This window comes from Schistocerca serialis, chromosome 3, assembly GCF_023864345.2.
Source record: "Schistocerca serialis cubense isolate TAMUIC-IGC-003099 chromosome 3, iqSchSeri2.2, whole genome shotgun sequence".
Taxonomy (NCBI): Eukaryota; Metazoa; Arthropoda; class Insecta; order Orthoptera; family Acrididae; genus Schistocerca; species Schistocerca serialis.
Window position 1 is genome coordinate 813,410,750 of NC_064640.1, and position 13,879 is coordinate 813,424,628.

The following is a 13,879-nucleotide window of genomic DNA, read 5'->3' on the forward strand; positions in this document are numbered from 1 at the left end:
TTGCATTCCATTTTGGGAGTTTTGACTCTTGAATTCCTTCGTTGTAACATAGTTCATGCCCGTATATTTGTTGTTTTCATTTCTGTGAGAGGTCTACTATGCGGCATCTCGCCTGCTCTCAGTATTCATCACAGAATATGAGTCATGTGGTAAGAATATATTGCCGTCGCAAGTAAATGTGACGAACAGAGAGAGCACAGACCTCTCACAGAAATGAAGACAACAAATAAACAGGCGTGAACTATATCACAACGAAGGAATTCAAAGAGTCAAAACTTACAAAACGGAAAGCAAGAGGCATAACATGTGGTACCTGTGTAGAACAATAGGAGGTACGTACATCTGGAGGTCTCTTCGTTACAAGTCGCTGTTGCAAACTGACATTATGCCACGACCCATACACAACTTAGCGAACAGACACGTCAATGACCGGGCGGAAAGTTCGTAATTTTGTGGAACAAAAAGAAAACGCTCTGGATCGAGTGAGATTTGAACCCACATCCTCCCATCAGAGTCCATCACAGTGACCACACACGCACGAAACAACGACCGTGAAGATTGGTCGATATTGTACACAGTAATTTCGGACCGTTCACTGTTTCTATTTTTCTTCTTTGTTCCACAGTTCAGTACATCTTCTTCCTGTTTTCATGCTTCATCTGGTTCAGTTTTTGACGGGCTATCCAATGGACCAACTTACCACTAAATCTGAGGGGGGGGGGGGTGTAATGGGGAGTTTCCCTTGTGAGTCGTTACTGCATTGCTGTTTATTCTTCGTGTTTTACTTTTACTGTTAATACATATCGATAAAACAAGTATCGGACTAGACCAATTTCACAGCGTTGTATCTAATGAGTTAGTAAAATTCCGGTGTCAGATAATTTTGTTCCTAATGGGAAATAAGCTGATGATTTCTGTTGGCGCTGGGTGTCGCATGAAAGACGTGACGAACAGTAAATGTTTGGGTTGACTCCAATGCAACAACGAAACTGCAAATATCTGCCGAAACACCAGAGAAAATTCCCCTTGACGACTCTTAGGAGATACACCCGGTATACGCCTCAAAATCGAGTAAAAACGAATATAGCTAAGCCACTGAAGAATTATTATGAAATGAAGCTAATGTTTCTCTGCTTACAATTTAATCGTGCCATTCATGTTGAAGAAGTGATCCTGCAAATGTACTTCACTTTAAAAAAGCCAACTCTAAAATCAAAAGAAAATAATTTACAACGGTGATGTTAATAATTATAGTGTTACACTGCTTCTTAATGACACACACACACACACACACACACACACACACTCACACACACATTCGTTTCATTCATTTACACTGCGTTTGTGAATCACAACATTAAAACTTTCAAAGCAAAAAGATCTCTGACACCTGCTACAGGTTAGAAACCTCGCACTTTGACATAACAAACACAGCGTGTTGTCAATGTCAAACAGTATTTCACAAAGAGCTTAGTCACTCCACTATACAGTACTTCGCGCTCGGGCATTTGGCAGCTGCAGAGGCGAGGAGCTAGTGACAAACAGGTGCGCCGACTGGTATTAGGCAATGCCGGCACGGTAGCTCAGCGTGTTCGGTCAGAGGGTTAGCTGCCCTCTGTAATAAAAAAACTGAGTTCACCGACCAACAACAAACTAAAACGGGTGTCTTAATACGTCCGCCCCGAGCACATACAACGAACGAAAGCGAACAAAAAGATATTTTTAAAAAAAGGCGCTTAAGTCTGGAAACGCGCGACCGCGATGTCGCAGGTTCGAATCCTGCCTCGGGCATGGATGTGTGTGATGTCATTAGGTTAGTTAGGTTTAAGTAGTTCTAAGTTCTAGGGGACTGATGAACTCAGATGTTAAGTCCCATAGTGCTCAGAGCCATTTGAACCATTTGACAAACAGGTGGGCGCGCTTGTTTTTTTTTTTGTGCATGAAACCACCGATGCTATTATTAGACAGAGACATCTAGCAGTACAGTGAGATACTTCTACGAATGTAGTGCATTGTAGCGGTCATTTATAGCGTTCAAAGCAGCTGTCGGTGCGGAGATAGTGCTACGTGACAGTAGGAGATTGTGATATGCGTGTTTTTTGTAGGGGCCGTATTGAAGAGATCATTGACAGTGAAAGTAAATTATTTAAAACTAAATTCCAGAGTGAAACCGCCTCCTTAAAACAACTAATTGTTTACTTTTCGCCAATTTCTTCTTATATTTGCTTCTTGGTATGGCAATATAGGTTAATTTCGTGAAAAGTTTTAAAATTAAATTCCAGAGTGAAAGCACCTCCTTAAAACAATTGAATGTTCACTTTTTGCCAATTTCTTATTGTATTCATCGCTTACAAAGATAATAAAGGTTAAGTGAAAAAAATTAAAATTATGTATTTTTTCAAATTAGTGGGACTCAAAGGGTCAGAAGTTGTACTTTCGTAAGTTCATAACTACGTACTGAATTACGGCCCAAATTTTCGCGTGGGATCGGATTGCTGATGCTGACGACTTGCAAGTGTAATTTTTTCTTCTTAAAATATGAGTTCAGGTTGATGATGTTCCCTTGTTAGTGGACGGTCTTTCCCTTTCTATCTTTCCCTTGCGCATTGCCTTGTGGTTTGGCGGTTCTACCTGTAGAGTCTTCTCGTTAACATTAGGTATGGTCATCATGTGGACAGGCGCCTTCTTCTGTCTGGTATGCTTTTCGCGGCTGGTCAGACACAAGCTCACCCTCATAGGCTAGCCCACACATAAGCAACTGAGAAGGGTTCTGTGTTTTAAATGCTGCTTTTATTTTTCCACAGTTACTTATAATTTTCGAGAATCTTAATTTTGATTCGACATTTTTCTCTGAACGTTAGCCGAGACATGTAGAAACTGATATACGTAAACATAGAAGCGCTTTGCATAAAATATTGTTTGGGAGAGAAGGAGGGAATCTGCGCCTAGCTCGAAACAACAAAAAGTTAATATTTTTAGTGTTCACAAGCAATGAAAAGTATTGATTTTGCGTCGTCCAACTTGGGTTGGAGGGGGGTAGGGCGTTGTTTATTTATTTACAACATGCTCCATTACACACTATTTGTAATACTACATGTATGTATTTCGTGTGTGTCTGTATGTACGTGTGTATGTATGTATGTATGTATGGTTCAAATGGCTCTGAGCACTATGGGACTTAACTTCTTAGGTCATCAGTCCCCTAGAACTTAGAACTACTTAAACCTAACTAACCTAAAGACGTCACACACACACCCATGCCCGAGGCAGGATTCGAACCTGCGACTGTAGTGGTCGCATGGTTCCAGACTGTAGCGCCTAGAACCGCTCCGCCATACCGGCCGGCTATGTATGTATGTATGTATGTATGTATGCATGCCCGCACGCGCGTGCGCGCTCGTGTGTGTGTGTGTGTGTGTGTGTGTGTGTGTGTATGTGCGCGCTCGCACGGGCGTGTGCCCATGTATTTTGTGTGTGTGTGTGTTTGTGTGAGGGGTTTTGTAGCGTAATGTTTGTGCTGTATGATGATGATGATGATGAGAGAAGGGAGAGGGTGAAATCCGGTACCGGCAGATAGCCTACTCCTTGCGAATAGCACCAAGGGGCCCGCCGAGTCGTCCTCGTCAGACGGACGAATCGCTTTCGACAGGGTCACTATACGAGACATCTGCTCCTCTTGCCTGCCAAATACTGCCAGTTAAAATTTTTCTACCACGAGGATTCGAACTGCGTCACTCTCCAGGTCGACCGCCACCACCCAAGCCTGGGTTACCGACCTCAACCACGGAGGCGAGTGTAGGTTGTGCCTCGGACAGGACGTAAAATTGAGGTCTTTTTATAATGGCTTCCTTAGAATGTATATTGAGGAACAAATAAAAGTAGCCCAAAGAACGGAGTTCCGAGGTACAAAGAAACAGAGCAGAGGAAAGAAAATACAGTAATAACCTGACTACAGCAATGTTGAAAGTAACTACCATTCATATCGTGGCACTTTTGGGCCCTGGTCAGCAAGTTTCTGAAGGGGATCGAAGGTGGACGACTGGACGGCTGGAATTGCTGCAATATCATCCGTAATGTTCTGCTGCAGTTCTTGAAGAACTATGAGGGTTGTTGCGACACACCTCAGACTTAAGGGCTTCTCACACACTGACAGATGTGGTGCCCTGGATGGCTAGCTAGGGCCGCGACCAGCCACAATCTGCTAACAACTCTGTCAAGAGTGAAGTGTAAATGAGAACCGAGATTCGGCTGGCGGTATGGGCAGTTGCTCCATTCTGTTGGAAGTAACTGTCGGCCTTTTCCTCCTCCGTTAATGCTGCCAAAAATGGTTTCAAAATGTTGACAATGCAATGCGGCGACGTTAGCGTCTGATGAAAGAACCTTCTCATCGTGCAATAGTGTTTCGTGGAAGTTATGCAGGTTCTCTACTGCCCAGAATCTGTGATTCTGTGAGCTGACATAATCACTCAGGAGAAACTAGGCTTCATCAGACATAAAGAATAGATCCACGTCCATCTATTCATTGTTATTTCAGTGAACAGCCACTGACAAAACTGGAGGCGCTGAGAAGCATAAGCTGGTTTTAATGCACGAACAAGAGATCGTCGGTAGGGATGCATGTGCAGGTCCAGGCGGAGTATTTGTTCGTGTGATCGACGTGATAGGCCAGTCTGTTGCGACAGGCGTCAGGTTGATTTGTTAGGACTCTGAATCATTTTCTGGTTAACTGCAGCCACGTTTTCTTGTGTATGGGCATGTTTCGGAATGCCTTTTGATTTGTTCAAAACAGATCCTGTCTGACGCCATTTGCGGACTAAGCATAGCATGGCACTCTTTGCTGACACTTCGACACCAATAACCTTCTCAGAAAGCATCTGACCACACCGTTTCCACGACTTTGTTGTCCACTACGAACATCTGTTGCTCCACTGTGAGTTCCAGCGTCCCTTTGCACTGCTCCACTCACACTGACACAGCCGGCACTATGCTCTGAACCGGTGTGGTTCATGTGACGGGCGTACATGTGGTGTGCGCGTCACAGGGTGTGGTTATATGCACATATTCACGTCCAGTCGCATCCACTGGTCAGGACCCCTTTTATTTGCCCAACCCTTTATCTATCGCTGAACATGCCACACAATCCAAATGTATAGGATCTCCCACACTTTATGGTTGAAACTACACAGAGGGTAGAAGATCCAAAACTGAGCATTGGAGCTAACATTCAGAAGCGAATATTTCAAGTCGTATGGAGTCTTGAAAGCATGTAAGCCACGTGTTTGTAAACTGCTTATTTTTCAAACAAACAAGTACGTCCCAAATCGACATTGACGGCAGTCGCTCGCCACGTGCCCACGGCGTAATTTATCACTGTTTACATTTCATGACTGATTGTCGAAAGTGGAGTAGTACTCGTTACAGAAACTTGGAGATGTATATTTAATGTATTTTGCAACAGCTGGCAATGTCCACAAAGGCGAAAGAATGTACACAGAAAAGTTTCGTAACAGGCGCGATCTTAGTTAACATATGAAACTGGATTATTTAAGCCACAAAGAGCTAAGCAAAATTTTCGAGAAAGTAGAATTTGAGTGGATGGTGTTGGATCGTCCGGAAGAAGATTCATCAGTAATTACCTGTCAACATGATCTGGAAATGCACGCATAGAGGGATACAGTGTGGAGAGTGTAATGTGGTCGAATGATGTAGAACCCAGACTAGTTGATTGAACTGAGACTGCCAGCTGTCACTTAGAACAGTTGATACGAGATTTTGTTGTTACTATAAGGTGTAAATTGGTTTATGTCATTAGAAAATAAAAAGTCATTCCCAGTCATTAGTTTCTTATTTCGAAGTACTCGAGTACTCAGTTTAGAATCCTAAAAGATCCTTAGTATCCTAAATATACAGGGTGGTGGGAAATTAACGTTACAAACTTCTCGGACTTGTAAAGGGGAATGAGTACATAATATTTTGAAGAGGAACCTACGTCCAGAAACGTACAGTTTCCGTTCTACGACGGTTTCAGTTCCAATGTTTAACTCATCCATTTCTATTTGAGCAATTGAATTAGGCGTGACGCAGTACAATTATTAGGTAGCAATTCGACAGAAAGCATAACGAAACATCCATTTATCACTTAAGCACATTTGTTTATATCAACACTTAAACATTATATCTTTTCATTATTCCAAAACAAAAAAGAACCCTGCATAACATACATACAGAACTGTACTGATGCATTACGACAGCGGCTGTATGTGGCGACCACCAGCGTTGTACCTACGAAGCATGCTCTGATAACACTCTCCATCTTACCTGACGTCTCTTCAGTTTCTAGGACAGCGACCAGAGCTCATCCCAGCAGATCTTCCTCTGTCTCTACTGAACTCTCGTAAATTTAACGTTCCTAGGCAGACGTTAGGTGACCGTCTGACGTAGTACACGTCATCCTGTCTACCCCACAGCATACCAGGAAAAGCAACTCTGAGACTTTTCTCTTTCTCTCGGCAGACGTGGACGCATTGTACATCTGAACGGAAACCGTCTTAGAACGGAAACGGTACGTTTCCTGATTTGGGATCCTATTCGGAATATTATGTAGTCAGTCCCCTCTAAAAGTCCTAGAAATATGTAACCGGAATTTCCGAATACCCTGTATCTACATATACAGGATGATTTTGATAAATGGGGAAAAGCAGGAACGGCCTTTGAGAAGATAAGTAACAAAAACGATCATATGGACATGTGTGCAGAAAGGCGTTCCAAGGGAGGTGCACCCGCTTGAAGGTGGAGATAAAAGGTCTTTGACAGTGAAACCAGTATCAGCACCAGGCCGGTGGCCAACCAGCAATGGGTAAGCCAGACGACAATGTGGAACATTGTCCACGACAATTGCCGCTATGCATACGGCAAGTCAAGACGTGCCTCTGTGGCAACGGTTTTGTCACTGGATCATCTCACAGGCCACCATGGTGCTGGGATTTCTTCTATCCTGCTCACAGATGTCTACTTGTACAAGGGATGGTATCATCAACCTTCACAATGGCTACAGAGAATCGCTTTGGTATGGTAGCAGTGAACCATCATCACCAGTTCAACCTCAGTGTGTGGCTGGAGATTATTGGTGGCCGTCTCGTGGGACGAATCATTCTTACAAGACGCCTCACAGGCGATACATACCTAGACTTCCCGTTGGTGACCTTCCCTCCCTGCTGGGAGACCTGCCTTTGGTGATCAGGAGGGTAATGTGGCTACTATATGACGCTGCTCCAGCTCACTGCTGCCTTGAGCGTGCAGCTAAAACACTTGCACAGGCAGAACATTCCCACTTGCCTGCTGTGTTCTCATGCATGCTTCCAATCGTTGAAACCTGCACAGTCAAACATCTTTTATCTCCGCCTTGAAGTGGATGTGCCACCCTTAGGATGCTTGTCTGGCCGTATGTCCATAAGACCATTTTTGGTCCTTAACCCTCTCAGGGATAGTTTCCTGCAATTTGTCTCAGTTAGCAAAATCATCAGCGGATAGAACATTCCCCAAGTTTCGATTCGTGATACGTGCCGTGACGTAGTTGCGTAGTTCATGGCGCACCACTAGGGGGCAGGGGTGCAGGCTTGTCTGAGAACGGCGTGTAATGAAGCGATGTGTGCATTTTGTGTCCTTGATTTTGATACATGTGAGTCAGTTGTGACGGTTCAGCGCTGATTGCGTACCAAGCATCAGATAGAAGCTGCTAAAGACAAAACAATCCGTGGGTTGTACAATACTGGCTGCTTATGTGGAGCAAAGAAAACAGGCCAGATGGAACCGTCAGCAGAAAAGGTAGGTCATGTGCAGACAGCATTCTTCAGTAGCCCAAAGAAATCGACGACACGTGCGACCAGAGAACTACAGATACTGCAGTCACCTGTATGACACATTCTGCACAAACGTCTGCGGGTAAAACCATACTGGCTACAGTTATTATATCCACTGACTGCTAGGGACAATGAGCTTCTTTCTCACTTTTGTAATAACTTTCAGCAGCTACTGGAGGAAGACGGTTCTTCACAGAAGTTAGTTTCAGTTACGAAGCTACGTTTCATGTTTCTGTTAAGGTGAGTACTCGAAACGTGCGTCTTTGTGGCATGGAACATCTACACAATGTTGAGGAACACAATCGTGCTTTTTACACCATGTCCTCTTCAAATGTTTACGGGCCATTTTTCTTTGTGGAGGACACTTTGACTGGTTTAGCGTACCTGGACATACTGCAGCAGTGACTTATGACACAATTACAATTCGTGGTTACCTCAACGTGTAACTGCCTCAGCATTGTACTGGATGTGCTTTCCATCATCACTGTCGAGAATCGAGAGAGGAGAGTATTGGGTTGGATTGGATTGTTTGGAGGAAGAGACCAAACAGCGAGGTCATCGGTCTCATCGGATTAGGGAAGGACGGGGAAGGAAGTCGGCCGTGCCCTTTCAAAGGAACCATCCGGGCATTTGCCTGGAGCGATTTAGGGAAATCACGGAAAACCTAAATCAGGATGGCCGGACGCGGGATTGAACCGTCGTCCTCCCGAATGCGAGTCCAGTGTGCTAACCACTGCGCCACCTCGCTCGGTCACTGTCCCTTCTTCAGTGGCTCCCATAGTCACTTGACTTAACTCCATGTGTTTTCTCCTGTGGAATTATGTCAAAGATCGTGTGTTCCTGTCTTGAAGGATAATTAGTGCGGTCGCTGATATCGACCATGACGCGTTGGGATTTGCACGGCAAGAGTTTGACTATGATATTGACGTTGATCACAAACGGTGGCCATATTCAGCACCTGTAATGTGAGTTAAAAAACTTGGAAAGCTTCTCTATCCACTGTGGTTATTTGCTGTACGCCTTGTAGTTTGTACACAGTCATCTTCTGAGAAATAACCCTGCATAACATCATTTCGCCTATACTATTGTGGAAAACACTAGCACACTGCGTACAAACAACGAACTGTCACTCAGTTTAAGCAATATATAGTGCATACAATTTATGACACGAACTTCAATAATATTGCGATGATGAAATTGTCAGTGAAGTGAAGTATTCTTGTTAGAGCCATTGATAAATATAATGCTTTCTTAGGAGTACCACATTCATCTGCATCTACATCTACATACATACTCCGCAAGCCACCGTACGATGTATGGCGGAAGGAATCGAGGGTATCACCACTACTAGTCTTTTCCTTTACTGTTCCACTCGCAAATAGAACAATTGTCCAAAAGCCTCTGTACAAGCCCTAATTTCTCGCATCCTATCTTCGTGATCCTTAAGCGAAATGTACGTTGGCGGCAGTAGAATCGTTCTATATTCGGCCTCAAATGCTCATTCTCTAAGTTTCCGCAATAGTACCTCACGAAAAGAGCGTCGTCTTTCCTCCGGGGATTCCCAGTTGAGTTGACGAAGCATCTCCTTAATACTTGCGTGCTGGTCAAACCTACCGGAACAAATCCAGCAGCATGCTTTTGATTTGCTTCGATGTCTTCTTTTAATTCGACCTGGTGGGGATCCCAAACACTCGAGCAGTACTCAACAAAGGGTCCTTTATGAATGAGCTACACCTTCCAAAATTCTCCCAATAAAACGAAGTCGAGCATTTGCCAGCCCTATTACCAACATGGCATGCTCATTCCGATTCATATGGCTTTGCAACATTATACCTATGTATTTAATCAATGTGACTGTGTGAGGCAGCACATTACTAATACTGAATTAGAACATTACGGGATTGTTTTTCCAAGTAATCTGCATTGACTAACGTTTCTCTATATTTACAGTAAGGTGCCATTCATCATACCAACCAGAAATACTGTCCAAGTCATCCTGAATCCTCCTACAGACATTTAACGACGACACCTTCCCGTACACCACAGCATCATTAACAAAAAGCCACAGATTGCTGCTCACCTTGCCCGCCAAATCATTTATGTATGTAGAGAATAATAACGAACCTGTCGCAGTTCATTGGTGCTCTTCTCACGATACCTTCGTCTCTGACGAACACTCCCTGTCGAGAACAGCGTACTTGGTCCTCTTATTTTGAAATTCTTCGACACATTCACATAACTGGGAACTTAAACCGTATGCTCGGACCTTCATCAACAGCCTGCAGTGGGGCACAGTGTGCAGTGCTTTCCGGAAATCTAGGAATACGGAATCTGCCTGTTGCCCACCACCCACGGTTTATAGGATCTGCGAGTATACGGCAAACTGGGCTTCACATGAGCGACACTTTCTAAATCTGTGCTGATTTATGGACGGAAGCTTTTCTGTCCCAGGGAAATTTTTTGTGTTCGAAATCAGAGTATGTTCAAGAATGCTGCAGCAAACTGATGTTAAGGATATTGGTCTGTAATTATGCGGGTCCGTTCTTTTACCTTTCTTATATACAGGAGTCACCTGTCAAGGCATTATGTAGAAAATTAGGGGCACCGTCTTCAGCTTATGAAATATCTGTTATGCTCCTGACACCGAACCATGAAAGTTTATGCCGGCCGCTGTGGTCTAGAGGTCCTAGGCGCTTCAGTCCAGGGCCGCGCGGCTGCTACGGTCGCAGGTTCGAATCCTACCTTGGGTATGGATGTATGTGATGTACTTAGGTTAGTTAGGTTTAAGTAGTTCTAAGTCTAGTGGACTGAAGACCTCCGATGTTAAGTCCCATAGTGCTTAGAGCCATTTTTTTGAAAGTTTATTTCCTTTTCTTATTGGCAGTCTGTTATCTTGTACGTTATTCTGTTCTGGTGTAATTATGTGTTTTCAAAGGAGATATTTCTAGACCAGAAAAGGGCTATCTCTCGAAATGCCATTCCTAATAGTAATGCAGGAAGGCCTGCAGTGAGACCATACCAAGTGAAGCATCATTGCATTCAGTCCATTCTTCACGTTCTAGATCTATGATCTGAAGCCACTTTGCAGTTTCTGTCTGGAGCTACAAAGTGTAATAATATCAGTTCCAACCTAAGCAATTCCATTCCTGGACGGCGGTGGGAAAAAAAAAGATTGTTAGTACACCTATGTCTAAGTCTGAATTTAAGTAAGTTGGGAAACAGCTATCAACCATTCAGTTGATAAAACTCTTAAATCGCTTCATTACTCACTGTCATTGCCGACTTCGAATAAAACGAACACCATCCGATGGATGCAGTGCAATTTCAGGTGATCAGCAGTAATTCGTCTCATCTTGTAAGTGAACCAGCCATTTGACGATGAGGGTTTCGTTGGAAACTGCTAATGGCAAGGAGCAATAACAATAGTGGGTATTTCATCAGTTCACAACTTGTTTTGCCAAACAGTCACAGTACCTGCAACATGTTATCCATTAATAAACATGTTTTAAGTCCGAATTTCTTTAGTTTTCCTTCATGGCGAATTACACGTTTTATGTCTGAGATAAAGTAATATATTTCTCGACTCGCCTGGGAACCAAGAGAAATCTTCCGGTAACACATGACGTCTTTCCAGTCATGTCTTCCACTGCGATTTGTTGAACATTAACAGTTTTGCGACGCTGGGTCGCTGACTAAAGAAATCTGTGACGAGTCGTGAAGATATCCTCTGAATTTTCTATGTCTCTACCCGTAATACAACTTTTTAAAGGTCTCAGACTTCGGGTCACACGAGAGTACTGTGGGCGAGCTCATTCGGGTGGGAGTGACACTTCCTGGGATTACTGCAATGAATCTCAGTGAGTCTTCTGTATTTCACGTAACTAGATTTATCTGATCTTACCACCTCAAATCGATCATGATTGATGACCCTTGAAAACATTTAGATATGTTAAGTGTCAACTGCCAGACTTTGCTCCAAGCGTTGATCATTTGCTGCCCTTCCCACATTTCGCAACGCTTATCTAATGATGCAGTCAGTCATTTCTACAAAGTAATGGTACTTTCACATTTTGCAGATGCACGTCCAATCCAGCTTTCGCCTCTCAACACATTTCTCCGTGGAGAACAACATTCCAGTCACATACCTTGTCTGATATTCCGAAAGCACGCATATAGTTTTCTAGGGCAATGCAGAGCAGGTTGTAAGGTTTCCTTGGACTCGAGAAGTCTTCATGTTGATCACAGTGTATTTGATTACATCGGCTTTTATGTGGACAGAGAGAAGGGACCACACATGAGAAAAAATATTTCTTCCTAGATGTCGTTCAACATCGTCTACGAGCCGGCCGCTGTGACCGAGCGGTTCTAGGCGCTTCAATCCGGAACCGCGCTGCTGCTGCGGTCGCAGGTTCGGATCCTGCCTCGGGCATCGATGTGTGTGATGTCCTTAGGTTAGTTAGGTTCAAGTAGTTCTAAGTCTAGGGGACTGATGACCTCGGATGTTAAGTCCCATAGTGCTTAGAGCCATTTGAGCCATCATCTACGAAAATTTTCCATTACCTGCTATAGTTTTTTGCCAGGTCATTTATTTAAGTCGAACAAATAGCAATGATAATGCCACACTTTCCAGATACACATCTGATACATCTTTCGTTTCTGAAGGAATTTCCACATCGGGAACGAAATGCCGAGCTCTATTATTAGGAATTTTTCTGTACAGTCACATACCTGACTCGATATACGGTAAGGACGCATTCAGTTTTCTAGACGGCAGTGCAAAATTGTGTCGAAGACTTCCGTGTTACCCATATACAGGATGTTTCACAATTCATGTTACACGCTCCTAAAGTTGACTGCAATATTTCGTTTCTTATTCTATTTAAGGTTGATTGATTATATCAATACTTTTTGAATGCAACCCAAATGTTAAAGTTAACTAGAACCTTTTATTCTGCTCATTGTAAGGCTCCTTGATTTCATTCGCTGTAGAGGGGACTTAGTAGATCAAGTTTTACATAGGTACCCACGTCCGAAGATGTCATCCAACGACGCTACATAGCGTCAAAGTTAAAGGAGCAGGTGCCTGTAAATGTAAATATCTACAGGGTGATTCCGTGATAATATTACAAACTCTAAAATGTATACCTTAAGTGATATGAGCACCCGTTCAACAGAGGAGATGTGTTTCACACTAGCGAAGATGAACAAGTGCTCATAGCTCCTCAGATAAGCATTTTAGAGCCAATGTTTATTCGAAATTTTTTCTTGTCTTGGTCCATACTATCACCTCTGGAAGCTGCATGCCCTATATTCTTAGCAACAACAATACCGGTGCATGTATTCCACTCAGAGGTACCAGAATGATTTTCAATTGTAACTTCGATTCGTTCGTTTCCAGCACGGGGACCCTCATACATTTATCAGTCTCCACCATTCTTGAAAGTCTATAATAGCATCACGGAATCAACCTGTATATACGTACTGTACATTTACAGGCGCCAGCGCCTATAGCTTTGACGCTCTGCATCGTCGTTGGATGACGTTTCCGGACATGGATTCCCATGTAAAATCTGAACTACTAAGTTCCCTCTACAACCTCTAGGAGTGTGTAACATGAATTTTGAAACAACTTGTATCTACACGTTGATCATTGTTGGGCTTGCGGAACGAAGGGATGACAAAACAGAACCAGTTTTCCCTTGAGCCATTCGATGTATTTTAGACTCAGATCATTCGCAACTGACAGTATTGTAGTATTGAATGGTAGTTTCTGTTGTACCAACAAATCTTAAACGACGGGTTTCGGTCCTAAGGCCATATTCAAATGATCACAACCTAAGAACAGGACCCCATGGTCAGTTGGACTGCTCAGAACACGCACTTGAGCACTCCAACTGACAAAAGGACTGCTGTTATTCGGTTGTGAGCACTTGAGAAAGGCCTAAGAGCCGAAACCAGCCGTACAAGTTTTGATTCTTGAAATTTTCCCAGTGCAAAGAGTATTCCATGAAGTTTCGGGA